Below are 22,028 nucleotides of genomic sequence, written 5' to 3' on the forward strand. Positions count from 1 at the left end.
CACACATAACCAAAGGCAACCGCACGCATACCTGTTGTCCGCGGCAACCGCACTTGAGGCATACAACTAAGTGCCCCCAGCTGCGGTTGACACAACACCCAGACCACGGGCAACTGCATGCGGCTCCCAAGGAGTCTCGACCATGAACATGGGCGTGACACTCCCACCGATCAAAGCCCCCCCACCAAAAAAAAATGGGAAAACTTAAGCGGAACTCAAAAAGGGATGGGAGAAGGGAAAAATGGGGGAATCAACGCCGGTACATGCGAGTCTCCCCAGGACTGCTGCCGGACCCTGGAGCAACACACAGGAACCAGGATCCGACTGCCAGCCTCTGGAGCAACACACAGGAACCAGAGACCAGCAAAGAAACAGCTCAGGGAGACCGCACTGACGCTGCGTCCACTCTCTACTAACGTTCCCACTCCAGTCGCTGCCAACAGACACCCCTAACCAGCACACAGCCGGAACACAAACGGAATGCTGCCAGCAAACGACCAGAGATAGAAACATAGAGAGGGACGAGGGATCACCAACACGGAAGGTAAGGTGGCGGGGAATAAGCCACCAACCGTTAGCGGTGATCCCCAAAACGCTCTCCCTCTGGAAAACGCGCATGCACCCCACAAACCTATGGTGATGCATGCTGCACCCTCTTCTGAAGGTCACACCACATGAGGAGTCATTGTGGTCATACTGTCACGGCTGAGGATGGGGAAAACCCTCAGCCGTGCGATGCCAGATGATGGTAGTCGCTGCTCGACCAGGTAGACAGAATTAGGGAGCAGGTCACCTCCTAGCGCATCCCTAATCTGACCCTGACTCCTAGCTGCATGAGCCAACCTTGATGGTAGGAGGGCTCATGCTCCAGAACCTCTGATCCCTACTAACCCTCTGCAGATCATTGAGCTAGGAGCTGTTGTCCGTGGCAACTGCACTTGAGGCTTACAACTAAGTGCCCCCAGCTGTGGTTGACACAACACCCAGATCGCGGGCAACTGCATGAGGCTCCCAAGGAGTCACGACCATGAACATGGGTGTAACACGACCATGTTGCAGCTGGTATTTCACTTCTGCCCTCTGCTGCTCACAAAGCCTGGACAACATGTGGAATGTGCTGTTCCAGCGCATGCTCACGTCGTGCCACAGCTGGTATACTGGCAATTTTAAGCACTGCTGCAGCCTTGGCAGACCGGCTGAAGCTGTCGATGACTTGCGGAAATGTGCACACACAAGGCGCACCTTCACCAGTAGCTCAGGCAAATTGGGGTAGGTTTTGATAAACTGCTGAACTGAACACGTGGGCTAGGCATTGGATGTGTCTGAGCTTGCCGATCTCCAAAGCCACCACCAAGTTACGCCCATTATTAAACACAACCATGCCTGGCTGAAGGTTGAGTGGCGAGAGCCACAGCTCAGTCTGGTCTCTTATCCCCTTCCACAGCTCTGCGGGGGTGTACTGTTTGTCCCCTAAGCATATCAGCTTCAGCACGGCCTGTTGCCGCTTCCCCACTGCAGTGCTACACTGCTTCCATCTACTGACTGATGACTGACTGGTGCTGCACGTGGATAATTCGGAGGTGGAAGTGGAGGAGGAGGTGGAGGAGGAGAAGTGGGGGTTGGAGCCACTAATGTAGGTACTGGTGGAAACCCTGATTGACGTCGGTAGCACCTGTGCCATCCCAGGGTAAGACTCGCTCCCAGCCTCTCCAACATTCACCCAGTGTGCCATCAGGGAAATGTAGCGTCCCTGGCATAATGCACTTGTCCATCTGTCTGTGGTTAAGTGGACCTTCCCAGTAACAGCGCTGGTCAGGGCACGTGTGATGTTACGGGACACATGTAGGTGTAAGGCGGGCACAGCACACTGTGAAAAATAGCGGTGGCTTGGGACTGTGTAATGTGGGACGGCCATCGACATCAGGCTGCGGAAGGCCTCAGTGTCCACAAGCCTAAATGGCAACATTTCCAGGGCCAGTAATTTGGAAAGCTGTGCATTTAGTGCTATGGCTTGTGGGTGGGTGTGTGGGTATTTTTACTCGCGTTTAAAGGCCTTGGGTAAGGACATTTGTGTACTGCGCTGGGACACGGAAGTGGATGTGGTCGCTGATGGTGCTTGTGAAGGTCCAGGTGCAAGGCGGGAGGCATGTGGGCATGCGCCTTCGACAGGGGATTGGCTAGCACGTTACATAGGGGAAGAGGAGGCAGTGGTGTGACCCGCAGACACAGATTGTGGACCCAGGCATTTGTCCCACTTATTACGGTGCTTGGATGCCATGTGGCGGATCATGCAGGTGGTGGTGAGGTTGCTAGTGTTCATGCCCCGGCTCATTTTTGCATGGCACAGGTTGCAAACTACTATTCTTTTGTCGTCCGCGCTTTCCTCAAAGAAGTGCAAGACTGCGGAACATCTACCTCTTCGCAAGGGAGATTTCTGCAAGGAGGTGCTCCATGGAACAGTTGAGGGCCTGTTTGGTGTAGACCGCCTTCTCCCTTTTGGCACCCTACTGCCTCTTACAGCCTGTTGCGGTGCTGCAGATACCCCCCTCTCTGTACTGCTGTCCTTGCTCCCAGGCTTTCCACCTTCCCAGGTTGGGTCAATGACCTCATCGTCCACAACCTCCTCTTCCACTTCCTCACTCTGATCATCCTCCTGATTTGTTGACCTAACCACAACCTCAGTGATTGACAACTGTGTTTCATCCTCTTCATCAACCTCTTGAGACAGTAATTGCGGTTGACTCATTGGCAACTGTGTCTCATCATCATCCACCTCATTAAACACTAATTGCCATTCCCCACTGTCATCTTCTTGAGACTGTGGATGTTCAAGAGGTTGGGATTCATGGCACGAGATCTCATGTCCAAGCGTGCTTGGCGAGTGGGCCAAATCAAGTAATGGCAATGAAAAGAGGTCCTCGGAATATCCGAGTGTGGGATCACTTGTTTGGCCAGACTGTACATGGCCACATTTTCTCCACACCCAGGGCCACGGCCTCTGCAGGAACCATCAGCATCATGACTACTTCCCCGGTATTTGTGATGAGGAAATATTATACAGGACAGGTACAGATGTTGCAGGATTAACATTCAAACTCATTGTGTTATCTTGAAACAAAAGCCATTAAAAAGCAATTGAAGGTGTTTGCGTAACGATTTTAGTTTAGATAACACATCTCATAAAGCATGAGTGTAAACTCTACTACATCTGTACCATAGGTAATGTCACTGTTCATAGTGTCTATGGAAAAAGTACACTGGAAGTCACTGATATTTCAGGGATGCGCACACTTTAAACAGGAGATGTGGTGCAGATAATTTAACTGTCCGCAGGGGATACCGTCTATGGAAAAAGTGCAGTGGATGTCACTGATATTTTAGGGATGCGCACACTTTAAACAGGAGATGTGGCGCGGATAATTTAACTGTCTGCAGTGCACACCATCTACGGAACAAGTACACTGGATGTCACAGATATTTTAGGGATGCACACACTTTACATAGGAGATGCAGCGCAAATAATTTAACAGTCCGCAGCGGCCTATTACACGGTATTTAGCGCAGGATGCACAAAAAATATACATTGCTGCTGTCACACACAATAGTCCTTACAAGGACTTTTGGGTCTCTGAAATGTTTTTGTACAAAAAAATATTCAATTACACTCCCTACACTCTCTGTCCCTTCCTATGCTTAGCTCTCCCTGACTACTAATGAGCCAAACATGCGTCATCGGGGGTGTTATATAGCACCCGATGACGCGTTCCAGCCAGCCAATCACTGTAATGCCAGTAGCCAAAATGGCTACTGGCATTACAGTGAGGGCAGTACTTACCTGCACATTTATTGGCTGCATAGCCAATAAAGAAGAAGGAGACTCGTGCATGACGCTCGAGCACATGCGGTACTCAGTCGAGTACCGCCATGTGTCGAACATCAGGTAGCAGCACTCTGCTAGTCAATTGCACAAAGATATAAGCAAACACTGAAAGAATAAATACTTGGTGGTCATACTTACTGCAAATGCAGCTAGAAGCTCTTTGCGAATATAATTGATCAAAAATATTTCGGGCCCATCTACCAGGCATCAAGGTGGCTTCTAATCAGATGGGTCCTACTCTAACATGCCTCTCCTGGGCTTACAGCCTACAATCTGGGCAAAGTAGTACCAAGCTGTATCCTACGCATGCCTCTCCCAGGTTGTGAGCCTGCAGTATGGGCTGAGTAGAATACAGCTGTACAAGCTATCTAATTAAAAGCACATGGTAAATGGGCTGGTGGTGCACGGTTCAATCTCACCACCAGGGGGAGCCACCCCTCTAGTGGCAGAGACAATGGGGAAGAAAAATAAACGAACCAGCACCTCCATAATAAGTGAATATGAGAACGCAGGTGCACGCTACCTTGGCTGAAACACAATTGGATTAGTAGAACTACAGGTAACAGCACTCTGCTAGTCAATTGCACACAGATATAAGCAAACACTAAAATAATAAATACTTGGTGGTCATACTTACTGCAAATGCAGCTAGAAGCTCTTTGCAAATATAATTGATCAAAAATATTTCGGGATTAGAAGCCACCTTGACGCCTGGTAGATGGGCCCGAAATATTTTTGATCAATTACATTTGCAAAGAGCTTCTAGCTGCATTTGCAGTAAGTATGACCACCAAGTATTTATTCTTTCAGTGTTTGCTTATATCTTTGTGCAATTGACTAGCAGTGTGCTGTTACCTGTAGTTCTACTAATCCAATTGTGTTTCAGCCAAGGTAGCGTGCACCTGCGTTCTCATATTCACTTATTATGGAGGTGCTGGTTCGTTTATTTTTCTTCCCCATGTGTCGAGCATCGAGATGTTCGAGCTGAAAAGGTGTTTCAGCCAAGCATGCTCGATCAACACTACTACCCACATATTGCCTGCCTACCTACCATCATGTTCTGTAAGGCTGCTGCTGCCTTCATTATGCCACTACCACCATCATGCCACTGCTGCTGCCTGCCTACCAACATGGTCCATATGGGTGCTGCTGCCTACATTATGCTGCTGCCAGCTTGCCAACATGCAACATATGGCTGATGCTGCTGCCGCCATTTCCTCAGCTGCAGTTCATTGCTGATAATCTTCTACTGCTACCACTATTAACGCTAAAATTTGTGCCACTACAGCTACTACCACCTCTACTACTATTACTACTACTACCCATAGACAGCCAACCTACTGTCTTGTATTTTCCATGTGTAACACCCCGGAGTGGTGTTACTATTCTTTCACTCCGCTACTGTCTTGTATTGCTAACACCAGTATCATTCTTGTATTTATTTCCAGGTCCTTCACAAGTGTGCATTGATCTTCCTATCATGTAACTGTTGTGTTCATTTAATATGCCTGGTTCACCAGCAGGTTGCAGCATATATGGCAGAGAGAGAGAGAGACAGATACTTAAATAGAATGGAACTCACCATTCCATTCTGCCCCCTTTGGGCAGAAGTGGGCCAGTCCTGCTTCCTATCATAAGGGAGGGGTAGCAGTTCTAGTTGTTTTTCTAGTCTAGTCTAGACAGAGAAGGGTAGCCTGGGCATGGTCACAACCAGATGTGCCTATAACAGCCAGTGCAGGCTAAGCTACGCTTGCCATGGAAGCATGGAAGATATAGCAACCAAAGGGAAGTGTTCTTGTAGAGCACCAGGGTTCCATGCTAATGCACTTTACTGTCAGGAGGGGTATAACAGTCGAAGGCACCCCAATCCATGGATACCAAAACCGACCAAAAGTCCAGCAACCAGACCCAAGCAGAATTTAGCACCAAAGAGAGAAAGAAAGCAGAGTTCTTAAGCAAACCTGTCAGCCCAGCAGAGAAAGAGAGAAAGAAGAATAATCAAGTTTGCCTTCCAGTTTATGCCAAAGACTGCTGGAACCAGGAGAAAGCCTGAATGTAAGAAAAGCCAGAAAATAGTTTGGATGCAAGTTTATCAAGGTCTGGACAATTCTCAACAATTCCCCCTTTATTTGCTTCGGAGCCTAAGCCTGGGGTCCCACTGTATCCAGGTAGGAGCACCATGATGCACATAGGACGCACCACACCTCTCAGCATTCCACTAAACTGGGATGCGATGGGACCTGGGGGGTGGCACGTTGCACATGCTATGCTGCTTCTGCTGCCGCTGCTATTGTGGCCACATGCCTTTTATTACCCTATCCCTTCCACATCCACACTGTACTCCTGCTGCTCCCAATTACAAGGGGAATTTTTATAGGCTTGTTCAAAACAATCTATATTTTCTTCTTACAAGTAATGTTTGTGTGTGTTGTATGGGCAGGCATTGTTACCCCAGCAAGGCATCATATTTGGGTGCCTGGTCCCCCAACAAGCCACTTTCTAAAAAAATTTAAAATAATAATAACCCTTAACACCGTGCATGTTTAAACACCATCTGCCCCCAATAAGGGCAATTTTTTTTAAAGCATTGGAATATGAAAAAGCATAAAATATGTAATGGTGTTGTGTGTTTTTAAACACGCCGTATGTTAACGACGTCAAATGTACCTTTACCCATAGCTAGGTATGGCAGTGTCACTCAGACATGATTTAGTATTGCTGTTATTGTTTTTAAGAGCTTGGGGAGGGAAAAAGAAAACAATCACAGAAAGTAAATGAAAAGAAATAACAAGTTTTCCTATCAGTTTTGAGTTATAAGAGACTGGAGGGTGTTAAATACAAATTTTCAGGAGAACTGGAACATCTGTGGTCTGAATCAACTTCGTTTGGAACCAAACTATTTTTCAAAAATGTGCTTGTAGACAAGCTGGTGGAAAAAAGTTTTTCGTGGCCAAATGTTCCATTAGAGATTTCTAACAATGGATCTAAGAAAAAGACAGAGTCTTAGCAGGAGAGGAAGGTGATGATGATGATAAAGATAACTTACTGCTTGGGGATGTGGTTTGGATGCCACAAAGTGGACCAGAAGAACGAGGACAGACTTGTTTTGACTGAGAATTCTGGCCAGTTGCATTTTCACAAATAATCCACTGATGCTACCTCATGTGCTTCAATAGACCTCTGGTACCTATGATTGTGTTTGAACAGCCACCGTTTATTTTTCTGCAGCTCTTACACATAGCTGTGGTTTTTTGTGCCCCTCCTGTGGAGAAAAAAAAAAACGCTTGCACAGAGATACAGGCAGCTGAGATCAGCTTAGCTCTGCCACCCACAGTGTCAGTGACATCACCAGATCCCGAAGCAAACACGGCCCTGACTGTTCTTTAGGAGGTATGCTTCCTTTGCTCTTTATTGCTGTCATGTCCAGTACCAATCGTCATCAGAGTCCTCACCCTCCCTGCCGCTTTCTTCAAACTGTGAGATATCATGGTGGGATCCTTGTTCCCTTTCCCCTGCTCTGCATTTGCCCTGACTGCCACTGTCGCTATCCCCACTGCCAATGCCCTGACTATGATTGCCACTATTACCACCATCAACACAGATATGCTTAGCTTAGCTCTGGCACATTATGGGCCTATCCCAGCCACAGTGTTAGTGGTGTCACGACATCCCAAAACAGATGAGGTCCTGGCTGTTCTTTGGGAGGTATGTTGCATCTGTTTTTTTTTTTTGCTGCTGCTGCCACCACCTGATGTTGCCTCTTCCCCAGCACCCCAATCCAACTGCCAGGCCCTGTCCAGCTGCTTTTTATCAGACTGAGATATCATGATTCTTTGGCCCCCTCCACTGCTCTGCTTATTCCCTTACTGTTACTGTTGCTGCCCCCACCGGTAATGCCGTAGCTAAAGGTGAGCCATCCAATCCACAATCTCATTGTCTTTCTCCTCAGTGACAACTTTGCACCTTTCTGAAGCCAGGAGGGACAACTGTGGCCTAATATGTCTACTTCTACTTCTGACCGGATTGATGGTGCTGCTATCACCCACATTCTGGTTCTTGGTCTTTCGTTGGAAAATCCTTCCGTAGACTTGATATTTTTGGGCCTCACAGATCATTTTCTGAGCTACCCTGTGTTTTTGGTGTACTGATCATATATATGCTGACTTAATCCCCCCCAAAAATTGGAACCTTGTCAAAACAGAAATAAATGCAAACTAAGGCCCAAATATGTTATGACTCACAGATAATGTTGTGTGCTACCCTGTGTATTGGTGTACTAATCACATATGTATTGGTTTTATACAATTGAAAACAATCATTTGGAGACAGAAATCAATAGAAATGGATGATTGAGGCCTGCTGCCTAGATGTCTGTTAAAATAGGAGGGGGGGAGGGTGAAAGGATGTCCTTGCAGACAGCTTTCCCTGTTCATCCCTATTCTACACACACACTTCTTCTTCTCTCTAATTCTACCATTTCCCTTCACTGTCCCTGGCAGTAGAATACAAGCTTGATTTATTTTGTACTCTCCCTGACTCCGTAAGATTGTTTTTCTTGCAACCACCCTCATTCACAGCCCAACACAGAATGATGTTCTGCTAGTTCTGCTAGGGTCCTCCTTTCCTGCTGCAGCACTGATTGGCTCATCTAGGATATCTGTCAGCCTGTGACCCAACCAGGGCAAGCCCTCCCCCCACTTCCTCTCAGGGTCATATGAGCACCCTTCTTCCTCTCTACTGCTTTTTTCCTCCTGACATGTGCAGTAAAATGGCGCTACAGGGAAAATTTGGGTTCACCTGTTATCGGAAAAAATGCAAAGTTCGGAGCGTACCCAGTTTCTTACAAATTGGTTCTATCATCTTTAGGCCTCTTTCACACTACCGTATGGCTATTTCAGTGTTTTGTGGTCCGTTTTTCACGGATCCGTTGTTCAGTTTTTTTGTTTCCGTTGTGTTTACGTTTCCGTTCCGTTGTTCCGTTCCGTTTTTCCGTATGGCATATACAGCATACAGTAATTGCATAGAAAAAATGATAGTGGCCTGGCCTTGTAATCCCATGCATGTGCTGTTGCTTTTATGATCCGTTTATATGCAGAATTTGTTGAGCTTAAACCTGCTGCCGAGATGCTTACTTGCCAATAACGTCACTCCCCACACAGAAGAGCTGAAATCTGTAAGAGATATACTGCACATGCGCTGAACACTGAAGCAATGGTGCATCTTCAGGAAACAAAATAAGGGTGCCTACACCTGACGCTCCCAGAAACGGATGGAGGGGGTAAGCCAAAGTTTGTCCACCCCCCCTTTTTTTGCACAAAAGGCCTAATCTCCAGAAAAATTGAGGACATATCTCTAGAACGGCAAATTGGATTTTCTTTTTACAGGTATAATTTCAATCGGCAGTATCAGCCCTGCTGGCAAGTCCAGTCTAAGAAGATGTGTTCTCATTATCTTGCACTCACCTGTGTAGAGCCATATACGCTTAACAGCCGGGCCATGGGGAGAGTCGTCTGAGAGCGTAAATCTCCAATAAAACCGACCACTGCATCCTTCACCATACATGAGTAGTTTGGAGCTGTCACCATGTATCCGGACAGTATCTGCAGAACATCTTTTATAACTTTATTCACATGTCCACAAGAGTCATATATGTGATATCCCAGAGTGACATTGGGCAGAATACTTGAACACTCATTAATTGCCTCAATAGCAAAGAGAAAAGCCAACAGATGTGCGTATTCCCTTTGATGAATCCTGTATCAAAAAAGTAAAGATTAATTGTGAGTTTATGTTGACATGTTTCTTTCCTTGCCTTTTCTCTAGACAAAGGTTATCCCTCATCTTTCCTCCAGGTTCAATATATTCCAAGGTGAATGCACAGGATGACCAGGTTTAACCCCTTAAGGACTCAGCCCTATTTCACCTTAAGGACCAGGCCATTTTTTGCAAATCTGACAAGTGTCACTATAAGTGGTGATAACTTTAAAACACTTTGACTTATCCAGGCCATTCTGAGATTGTTTTTTCGTCACATATTGTACTTCATGACACTGATATGGATAAACTAGACCCCTCAAGGTATTCAAAACGGATTTTTACAAACTTTGTTAACCCTTTAGGTGTTCCACAAGAATTAATGGAAAATAGAGATACAATTTCAAAATTTCACTTTTTTGGCATATTTTCCATTAAAATATTTTTTTTTCCAGTTACAAAGCAAGGGTTAACAGCCAAACAAAACTCAAAATGTATAGCCCTGATTCTGTAGTTTACAGAAATACCACATATGTGGTCGTAAACAGCTGTACGGGCAAACGGCAGGGCGCAGAAGGAAAGGAATGCCATACGGTTTTTGGAAGGCAGATTTTGCTGGACTGTTTTTTTTGACACCATGTCCCATTTGAAGCCCCCCTGATGCACTCCTAGAGTAGAAACTCCAAAAAAGTGGCCCCATTTTAGAAACTATGGGATAGGGTGGCAGTATTGTTGGTACTAGTTTAGGGTACATTTTTGGTTGCTCTATATTACACTTTTTGTGAGGCAAGATAACAAGAAATAGCTGTTTTAGCACCGTTTTTATTTTTTTGTTATTTACAACATTCATCTGACAGGCTAGATCATGTGATATTTTTATAGACCAGGTTGTCACGGATGCGGCGATACCTAATATGTATACTTTTTTTTATTTATGTAGGTTTTACACATTGATTTCATTTTTGAAGTAAAAAAAATGTTTTAGTGTTTCCATAATCTGAGAGCCATAATTTTTTCAGTTTTTTGGCGATTACCTTGGGTAGGGCAAGATTTTTGCTGGATGAGATGACGGTTTTATTGGCACTATTTTGGGGTGCGTGTGACTTTTTAATCGCTTGCTGTTGTACTTTGTGTCATGCAAGGTGACAAAAAATTGTTTATTTAGCACAGTTTTTTTTTTTACGGTGTTCATCTGAGAGGTTATGTCATGTGATATTTTTATAGAGCCAGTCGATACAAACGCGGCAATATCAAATATGTATACTTTAGATTTATTTATGTAAGTTTTACACAATAACAGCTTTTTTCAAACATAAAAAATTATGTTTTAGTGCTTCCATATTCTGAGCCATAGTTTTTTTTTATTTTTTGGGCGATTGTACTCAGGTAGGGGCTCATTTTTTGCGGGATGAGGTGACGGTTATATTGGTACTATTTTGGTGGGCAAACACCTTTTTGATCGCTTGCTGTTGTACTTTTTTTGATGTAAGGTGACAAAAAATTGTTTATTTAGCACAGTTTTTATTATTATTTTTTTTGGTGTTCATCTGAGGGGTTAGGTCATGTGATATGTTTATAGAGCCGGTCGATACGGACACGGCAATACCTAATATGTATACTTTTTTTGTTCCCCCTATTTTTTACCAATTTTTTTTAACTTTATTTGGGGAAAAATTTTTACTTTATTTTTTCAACTTTTCTTTTCACTTAAATTTTTTGTCCCACTTTGGGACTTGAACTTTTGGGGGTATATTCCTTTACAATGCATTCCAATACTTCTGTATTGGAATCTCACAGGCTCTTCACCGGCAGGCAGCGCAGATTCTTCAGGAAGGCATTGTGCTGCCTTCCATACCATCGGGTCCCCCCCACAGCCCCAATGGGACCTGATGGCACCGCCGCCGCACCAGGTAAAAGCCGCAAACCGCAGTTCTGAATTGACCTGCGGTTTGTGGCGATCGCCGACACGGGGGGGGGGGGTCACGGGACCCCCCGCGCATTTATCCGAGGTGCCTGCTCAATGATTTGAGCAGGCACCTTGTTCCGATCACCGCCCGCCGGGCGGCGGTGATCGAAACAACACATGACGTGCCGGTACATCATGTGTCTTTAAGGACTCGGGAAACATGCCGTACCGGTACGTCATGTGTCCCTAAGAGGTTAAAAAAAATATATAAAATATATTATTAAAAAGGATGAGCGAACCTGGACCAGAATGTTCGGGTTTGTACCGAATTTTACGGACATTGGTTCAAAAGTCTGTGTGCACTGTTTGGATTTTAAATAAAGCTTGTTGAAAGGCTGCAGCGTAACCAATCAACAAGCTTTTAAGCTGTGGGCACTTAGAAGCCATCACAGTCATGCCTAGTATTGGCATGGCTGTGGTTGGCCACACACCATGTGACCCTGCATGTATATATGCTGGATCTAGCAGGGACAGTGTTAGGTTTTTAATGTGGATGTTAATTTTGTGGGTGACCTATATGCAGTGTCCCACTATGTGTGAAGAGGGGACACATCAAACTTTTGTATATGTCATCTTATGCCAGTGTAAATTTTCTCTTATAATAGCTGCAAATTCCTCACAACAGGCTGGTAACTGCATTCACATACTTTCACCACTAGGTGTAGCTATCACATCATTTATATAAGACAGATGAGTCACAGGAAGTTAAGAGAGTAAAGAGCTGAGAGTGGAGTGGGGAGTGGGGAGGAGGTTAGGAGAGGAAAGCTTGTAACTTTAGCTGTGTGCCTCTGGATACCCCTCAGGAGAAAGCCAAGATAGAAAGGAAACCAAGCTCAAGGACTACTGTATCCCTTCTTTTGTAGTGCCACTGTCCTGGAGTCAGAGACGAAGTGGACTTATAGTATTGAAGCAACCTGGTCAAATAATGGAGCAGAGGTTTATGCCTGGTGCTAGGGAGACCGCCCTGTTGGTTGTCAAGTGCTAGTTCAGAAGATCCAATGTACCAAAAGGCCGAAGTTTAAGAGCAAGTTGAGCAAGATAAGGAAAGTATCAACCTCTCTATTAGTTGAGTTGGTACCTGCAGTTTACCACTGTCCCACCGTGCCTGTTGTCTGGAGTTGCAGCTTACCTCCATCTTATGTAACTGTTTAATATGCAGCAACTTGCAGAATTCCCTCAAGACCTTGGACATAAAAGGGGTCCCCTGGTCAGTCAGGACCTCTTTAGGTAGCCCCACTCGGGAGAACACCTCCATTAGCTCTTTAGCTATAAGTTTTGCCGATGTATGTCGCGGTGGCACTGCCTCTGGGTACCGATTAGTGTAATCAAGGACAACCAAAATGTGTTGGTGTCCCCTAGTGGACTTTGGTACAGGACCTACCAGGTCCATTCATTCAAATGGTACCTCGATTATCGGGAGGGGGACCAAGGGACTGCAAAAAAAGGTGCTGGGGGCTAGTTGCCTGGCAGGTTGGGCAAGACTTACAGAACTCATCTACCTCTTTAAACACACTGGGCCAGTAAAACCGTTGTAGTATCCAGTCCTGTGTTTTCTGCATTCGCAGATGACCCCTGAGAACATGTTGGTGGGCAAACTCTAACACAAGTGCCTTGGGCACCACCAACTGTTCAACGGATTCACCTCGAATCTGATTTTCCCTGATACAACATATCTGTCACTACTAGAGCTTTGAGACGTTCCCACAGCTCTGTTTCCACACCCCTGTGATGATGTCACTACTAGAGCTTGGAGGAGTTCTCTTCCCTGTTTCTCCGCCTCTGTGATGAGGTCTTTACTTTCGGTTTCCTTCCTCCCAGCTGTCCCTCCTGTGTTTGATTTCGCTGCCTTTAAATCACCCCTCCTCCTTTGTAGAGGTGCGGATTATACTCTTAATTTTGAGCTGTATCTCTCGCTTGAGTGTCTTCACCTGTGTGACTTCTCTTCACTGGATCTGTGTTCTGCTGATGCAAGTACTTCGGATATCGTCTGCTGACTTTGGATATGTTTTTACTGCGGCTGCAACACCTCAGTTAAGTGTTCAGACATTGTGTGTTTCTGTGTCACTTGCTGACTGGATCCGAGGCGACCCCGGTTCCGTCCATATACTGAGCAGGGCACCGGTGGCCGTGCCCCTTCCACTATTGTATGGGTTTCAGCGGTCTTCAGCCTCAGGTACATGGGCATGTCTCGATCCACCATTTGGATCCGGACATGGGCATAGCAGCTTAGGGAGCGCTTTTAGGGTCTGGCAGGGGTCACCCTTTATCCTCCCTAGTTTGGGTCCGGTCAGTTGCTATTCTCTGTGTACGCTCTTGTTGCTCACTTACAGCCGTGACAATATCTTGATGGACCACAAAACGGGTGAACACCGACTCAGCCCCTGGTTGTTGTGGTTCACCATCTATTATTAGTACATTTTCCCAGGCTCGGGACATAGTTGGATCCCGGTGTCGCGCGGTACCAAAATTATCCCCAGAGACATTAAGGTCTGCCAGCTCAGGCCCCGGCGGCAAGTCCTCCATGTCTCCCACCATTACACTCAGCGTGGATGTCTCCTCCTCTTCCACCAAAGCGGTGGTCACCCCTACCGCTGGACCTTCGGACTCAGGTTTCCAGGGTTCTGGTCTCCCCCTGGGCAACTCTGCTAGGGTTACATCTGTCTCACACGTATCAGTCACTCTCGGAACAGGCCACAGTGCCGTCAAACCCTGCAAGTCTCTCTCTACTATAAGTTCATAGTGGAGGTGGGTTGCAACAGCCACCTTGTGGGTCCACCTGCGGAAACCGTAGACAGAGACACCATAGCAGTAGGGTAGTCTTTTAAGTCCCCATGGATACACATGACTCCGACCTTACGGCCGGTGTACTCAGTGGAGCGTACCAGGCACAGAGCCTCCGCTGGAGTGTCTCCCACCTCAACCTGGCACAGGTGGTTCAGGGTCTCCGGAGCACCTACTGCACACAGTTTCCTGGCATATAACGAATGACGAAAGCTATAGTTCGTGTCCATGGGTTCCTCCTGACGTGGACAGTCAGCTCGAACATGGCCTGGCTCCTGACACCGCCAGCAGATTTTTGGAACGAGGTCCACAGGGGTTACATCCCGGGCGGGTTTTGTGGGCACAGGTTGCTGGGTCCTGTGTGGAGAGTTACAGGATCTGACTGCCCCCTCCCAACATAACCCCCCTGTAAGTTCCGGGTAGCCTCATAGCGCTCCACCAGGTCGACCATCTCCAGCGCATTACCTGGGGAGACCTGGCCAATCAATTGCTGGAGAGGGGATGGCAGAGTCCTCCAGAACCTGTCTGCTAACAACTGATCCAACATAGCAGTGGGGCTCAACACGTCAGTTTGTAGCCACTTTTGCAACAGGTTAAGCAGGTCATAATTCTGGAGTCTCACGGGCTCCACCGGGTTGAATCCCAACTGATGCACACGCTGGGCCCGGACCAGAACATTCACACCCAGTCTTGCCAAAATCTCCCCCTTTACCTTTGGGTAGTCGGCCGGATAATCGTCTGGCAAGTCGGAAAACACCTGCTGGGACTCTAACGTCAGAAAAGGAGCAATGACCTCAGCCCACTGGTCTTGGGGCAGCTTTTCCTGGAGGCCACAATTTCATACATCGCCAGGTAGGTCTCGACGTCGTCTGCGGGGGTCAATTTAGGGATCGCTGCACGTACTGCTTTCCAGGAATTGTGTATGCTTGGGGTTGCTCCTGCTGTCTGCAAAGCCATTACATGTTGTAGCAGCAACTGGTTGGTCTCCTACTTCTGCTTATTAGCCTCATGTTACTGCAGGTTAGCCTCCACAAGGGCCTTCACAACAGCCTCCATTTCGTCACGTGACACCAATTTGAATCTAGCCGGTTTGATAAATGACATACAACCGTTAGGGCTGTTTCACACAAGCGGATGCCGTGCATGGCATACGCTCCGTGAAAGAGTGCCAAGACCCGATGCAGACTGCAGAGGCACGGAGCAGTAACATGACTGTTAATGCTCCGTGCCTCTCTGTGATCTCTTTACTACTAAATCACAGTTGTCACTGTGATTTCGTAGTAAAGAGATCACAGAGAGGCACGGAGCACTAACAGTCATGTTACTGCTCCGTGCCTCTGCAGTCTGCATCGGGTCTTGGCACTCTTTCACGGAGCGGATGCCACGCACGGCATCCGCTCGTGTGAAACAGCCCTTAGAGTTGAGAGGACCCCTGGATGTTTGGGTTTGACGCGTTCGGCCGAACTTCACAAAAAAGTTTGAGTTCGGGACCCGAACTTGACCCGAATCCGACCCTGAATCTGAACCCCATTGAAGTCAATGGGGACCCGAACTTTTGAGCACTAAAATGGCTGTAAAAATGTCATGGAAAGGGCTAGAGGGCTGCAAAAGGCAAAAAATGTGGTTAAGAGCATGGCAAGTGCTCTGCAAACAAATGTGGATAGGGAAATTACTTTAACCCCTTAAGGGCTCAGCCCTATTTCACCTTAAGGACTTGGCCATTTTTTGGAACTCTGACCAGTGTCACTTTAAGTGCTGATAACTTTAAAACGCTTTGACTAATCCAGGCCATTCTGATATTGCTTTTTTCATCACATATTGTACGTCATGACACTGGTAAAATGAAGTAAAAAAAACATTTTTATTTATAAAAATATACCAAATTTACCAAAAATGTGTAAAAAATTGCAAATTTCCAGGTTTCAATTTCTCTACTTTTATAATACATAGTAATACCCCCAAAAATAGTTATTACTTTACATTCCCCATATGTCTACTTCATGTTTGGATAATTTTGGGAATGATATTTTATTTTTTGGGGATGTTACAAGGCTTTGAAGTTTAGAAGCAAATCTTGAATTTTTAGGGACCAGTTCAGGTCTGAAGTCACTTTGCAAGGCTTACATAATAGAAACCACCCAAAAATTACCCCATTCTATAAACTACACCCCTCAAGGTATTCAAAACTGATTTTACAAACTTTTTTAACCTTTTAGGTGTTCCACAAGAATTAATGGAAAATAGAGATACAATTTCCAAATTTTACTTTTTTGGCAAATTTTCCATTTTAATATTTTTTTTTACCAGTTACAAAGCAAGGGTTAACAGCCAAACCAAACTCAATATTTATGGCCCTGATTCTGTAGTTTACAGAAACACCTCATATGTGGTCGTAAACTGCTGTACAAGCACACGGCAGGGCGCAGAAGTAAAGGAATGCCATACGGTTTTTGAAAGGCAGGATTTGCTCGACCGTTTTTTTTTTACACCATGTCCCATTTGAACCCCCCCCCTGATGCAACCCTAGAGTAGAAACTCCATAAAAGTGACCCAATCTAAGAAACTACACCCCTCAAGGTATTCAAAACAGATTTTACAAACGTCGTTAACCCTTTAGGTGTTTTACAAGAGTTATTGGCATATGGAAATGAAATTTCAGAATTTACATTTTTGGGCAAATTTTCCATTTTAATCCATTTTTCCCAGTAATAAACTGTGTGTATTACTCATACAGCTTCCAGGGCCTGTGAGATCCAGGGGGCTGGATCTCACAGGCTCTTCACAGGAAGGCAGCGCGATTCCTTCCTTAGACATTGCGCTGCCTTCCATGCCATCGGGTTCCCCCCACAGCCGCATGGGGACCCGATGGCACCGCCGACCACCGCCGCAACCACAGGTAAAAGCCGCAAACCTCAGGTCTGAATTGACCTGCGGTTTGTGGCGATCGCTGATACAGGGGGGTCACAAAGGCCCTTCCCTGGCGTTGTAACAGGATGCCCGCTGAATGATTTCAGCGGGCATCCTGTCACAATTAACTCCTGCTGCGCCGCAATCACGGTTTAAACCCATGACGTACTGGTACGTCATGGGTCCTTAAGGACTCGGGAAACATGCCGTATCAGTACGTCATGCGTCCCTAAGTGGTTAGATAACATAAAATACGTAAAAATAAAAAAAATAATAATCTTGATCTAGGAGGACGAGGTCCATATGGAGTAGGAGGTTGAGGAGGCGGTAGATGTGGCAGTGTAGGTGAGAGCGGCGGTGGAGGAGGAGGTGGTAGCCTACACTGCTTTTTGTTTTTAAACTAATTTAAATTTTTTTAAATTAGATTACACCCCAAAACATTGGGAAATATAACCTGTGATAACCCCTCCAGTCGTGCTAAACACACGTTCAGACAATGCACTGGCTGCAGGGTAGGCCAGCACCTCCAAGGCCATGTGCCCAATTCGGAGACCCAGAAGTTGCAGGGGCTGACCCCTGTCAGACAGTTCGTGTAGGCGTGTGCAAACTTACTGCCCCACCATGTCGCACATCCCCGTGATGTTCACAATCCAATTTGATATCTGCTCTTTCAACTTTGTTTCATGTTCTTTTATGCGCCTACCATGGTGATCACGGGTGGCGGGGAATCAGGGTCCCATGCCGGAGAGGGAGCGTGAGAAGGAAAGACCACATCCAAGGGAGGATGAATTATTTAAAATTTAAAATTATAGAGTGGAATTATGGGACAAATTATTAAAGCGTAAAAGTGGTGCAAAATTAAAAAAATGTCACCTGACAATGTAATTTACGATTTTTTTTAAATTTATGTTCCTGTCACTTATATAGAGGTGCCCCAGTGACATCCACCATCCATTTGTAAATCTTCTCTATCAACTTTTGATGTTCTTTTCTGAGCCTACCATGTTGATAACGGTTATCGGCGAATCAGGGTTCCACGCCGGAGAGGGAGCGTGAGAAAAAGAGACCAAATTTAGGGGAGAAATTTATTTTAAAAAATTGGGATCGAGCAGGAATATGGGAAAAGTTATTGAGGCGCAAATGTGTGACAAATTACAGAAGCCCAAATGTGGGCCAAAAGAGTAAAGCGGAAATATGGGAAAAGTTATTGAGGCACAAATGTGGGACAAATTACAGAAGCCCAGATATGGGCCAAATGAGAAAAGCAGAAATGTGGGACAAATTATTGAAGCGCAAATGTGGTACAACTTGTTAAAGTTTAAGCATTGAATCAAAGGAGGTGGCGCGCACAAATTAAAGAAGAATTTCAGAAATTTTATTCCCTGTCACCTACGCAGAGCAGGGGTTTATTCACGTCTAAAATTGTATGATGTCAACCCAAGAAGTAGTGAAATGAATTAACCTGTCTACTTGGTAGAGCAGGGGTCTATGACAGAAAACAATTGTTTATTGTCACCCGAAAATGTAAAAGAAAAATTATTGAAATTTATTAAGCTGTCAACTAGGAAGAGGAGGGGTATATTACACCCAAAAATTGGTGAATTTCACCCGAAAATGTAACTAAATTTTATTAAATTTTTTACCTGTATACTAGGTATAGCAGTGGTACATCACACACAAAAATTTGTGAATTTCACCAGAAAATTTAACTGACAAAGTAGTGAAATGACATCAAATAAAATACGTACAAATAAAAAAATAAAAATTAGATTTATGAGGTGGAGTTCCATATGGAGTAGGAGTTTGGGGAGGCGGTGGACCTCGCGGTGTAGGCCAAAGCGGAGGTGGAGGAGGACGAGGTAGCCAACACTGGTTTTTGGTTTTTCATTTTTTGTAATTATGGTACACTCCAAAAGAGTGTGAAATATCCAAAATACAAGAATGCAGTATAACAATGGCTGGTTAGTGCCGGTATACATGTCTATTCTGCACAAGGTACAGGCAAGTCCTGTGGGATACATACCTGGTTCATTTTAATGAACGTGAGCTTGTCCCCATTGGCTGTGGATAGTCGCCTGCGCTTGTCTGTGATGAACCCCCCCTGCCGTGCTAAACACACATTTTGATAATGCACTGGCCGCAGGGCAGGCCTGCACCTCCAAGGCGTAAAGGGCAAGCTCAGGCCATGTGCCCAATTTGGAGACCCAGAAGTTGAAGGGGGTAGACCCGTCATTCATTATGTGTAGGCGTGTGCACACATACTGCTCCACCATGTTGGTGAAATGCTGCCTCCTAAGACGTTCCTTATCAGCTGCTGGTGCTGGTTGTTGTGGCGTGCTGACAAAGCCTTTCCACATTTCGGTCATGCTATCCCTGCCTTCTGAGGGGCTGGCGGTGCCCCAGCTGCGTTAGCGACCTCTTCCTCCTCCTCTGCCTTCGCCTTCTGCTTCCACTGTGCCCCCGCTGTCAGGTGGGAATGCCACCAGCAGCGCGTCTACCAGCATGCGCTCGTAGTCGCTCATCTTACGATCACGCTCCAGTGACGGAATTAAGGACGGTACGGTGTCCTTGTAATGGGGATCCAGCAACGGTAGCCACCCAGTAATCAGCACAAGTTAGAATGTGGGCAACTCGGCGGTCGTTGCGGAGACACTGCAGCATGTAATCGCTCATGTGTGCCAGGCTGCCCTGAGGCAACAAAAAGCTGTCCTTTGTGGGAGGTGTATCGTCTGTGTCCTCTGTATCCCCCCAGCCACGCACCAGTGATGGCCATAAGCTGGTCTGGGTGCCACCCTGCTGTGAATATGGTTCCTCATCCTCCACCTCGTCATCCTCCAGAACTGTGCCCTGGCTGGACAATTGTGTACCTGGCGTTTGTGGGTGCAGGAACCCACCCTCGGAGCCACTTGTACCTGGCCGGAAACCCTACGAAATGATCCCTCTTCCTCCTCCTCCCCCTGTGCCAGCGCAACAAGGAACACAGGTCTCGCATGGAGGCCCAGTCATTGGTGGTGAAGTGGTGCTGTTCCGCCGAGCGACTCACCCGTGCGTGCTGCAGCTGAAACTCCACTATCAGCCTGCTGCTGCTCGCACAGTCTGGCCAGCATGTGCAAGGTGGAGTTCCACCTTTTGGTCACGTCGCATATGAGGCGGTGAGCGGGAAGGCCGAAGTTACGTTGAAGCGCTGACAGGCGAGCTGCAGCAGGGTGAGAACGCCGAAAGCACGTACAGACGGCCCGCACTTTATGCAGCAGCTCTGACATATTGGGGTAATTTTTAAGTAACCTCTGCACCACCAAATTCAGCACATGCACCAGGCAAGGAATGTGCGTCAAACTGGCTAGTCCCAGAGCTGCTATGAGATTTTGCCCATTATCGCACACCACCAGGCCGGGCTTGAGGCTGACTGGCACAAACCACTCATCGGTCTGTTGTTCAAGGCCCGTCCACAGTTCCTGCGCGGTGTGGGGGTTTGTCCCCCAAACAGATACGTTTTAAAACTGCCTGCTGTTATTTACCCCTGGCTGTGCTAAAGTTGGTGGTGAAGGTGTTACGCTGACCTGATGAGGAGCTGGTAGATGATGAGTAAGAAATGTAGGAGGAGGAAGAAACAGGAGGCAAACTGAAGTGCCCTGCAATCCTCAGTGGTGGAAGGACATGCGCCAAACTGCTATCCGCCTCAGGCTCAGCCGCCACTGCATTTACCCAGTGTGCTGTTATGGAGATATAATGGCCCTGACCGTGCTTACTGGTCCATGTATCCGAAGTGAGGTGCACCTTGCCACAGATGGCGATGTGCAGTGCACACCTGATTTTGTCCCCTACTTGGTTGTGCAGGGAAGGGATGGCTCACCTGGAAAAGTAGTGGCGGCTGGGCACGACGTACTGTGGGACAGCCACCAACATAAGGCCTTTCAAACTATCCGTCTCCACCAGACGGAATTACAGCATTTCAAAGACTAGTAATTTAGAAAAGCTGGCATTCAGGGCTAGGGATCGCGGGTGGGTAGGGTAGTACTTCCTCTTCCTCTCCATTGTTTGGGAGATGGAGAGCTGAACGCTTCCGTGGGACTTTGTGAAGATGCTTGGTGACCCAGTTAGTGGTGTTGCTGGAAAATCCTCTGTTTGTGGGGTGGCAGGTGGCACTGTCACTCCAGAGGTGGATGAAGAGGCCAAGACTGCAGCAGAAGAGGAAGCAGGAGGAGCCAGAGACCTTTCTTGCTTTTTGAGGCATCAAATTAGGACTTAAATGCCTGGTCATGCAGGTTGTGCTCGGGTTGAGAACGTTTATGCCTCACTTCAGACTCTGATTGCACAGCGTGCAAACCACTCTTGTCTTGTCGTCAGCACATTGTCTGAAGAACGGCCACGCCAGGGAACTCCTTGGAGCTGGCTTTGGTGTGCTTGGTCCCTTGCTGCAGTGGGCAGTTGCAGGCACTCTGCTCCCTCTTCTGGTGTGCCAGTGGTTCTGTGCGACCACCGTCTCTTCCTCCGAACTACATAGGTCACTCGCATGACCTTGATTCCATGTGGGGTCGAGGACCCAGTCTTCACCTCTGCCCTCCTTGTTAATCTGCACACTTTCAAAAGCCCCAGCAGTTGGCGCCTGTGTCTCGTCATTATCCGAGACGTGTTGAGATGGTCCTCCCATGTACTCATCTTGAAAGATAAGTGGTTGGGCATCGGTGCACTCAATCTCTTCCACTTCTGGGGAAGGGCTAGGTGGGTGGCCCTGGGAAA

This window comes from Bufo gargarizans, chromosome 1 (genome assembly GCF_014858855.1).
Source record: "Bufo gargarizans isolate SCDJY-AF-19 chromosome 1, ASM1485885v1, whole genome shotgun sequence".
NCBI lineage: Eukaryota > Metazoa > Chordata > Amphibia > Anura > Bufonidae > Bufo > Bufo gargarizans.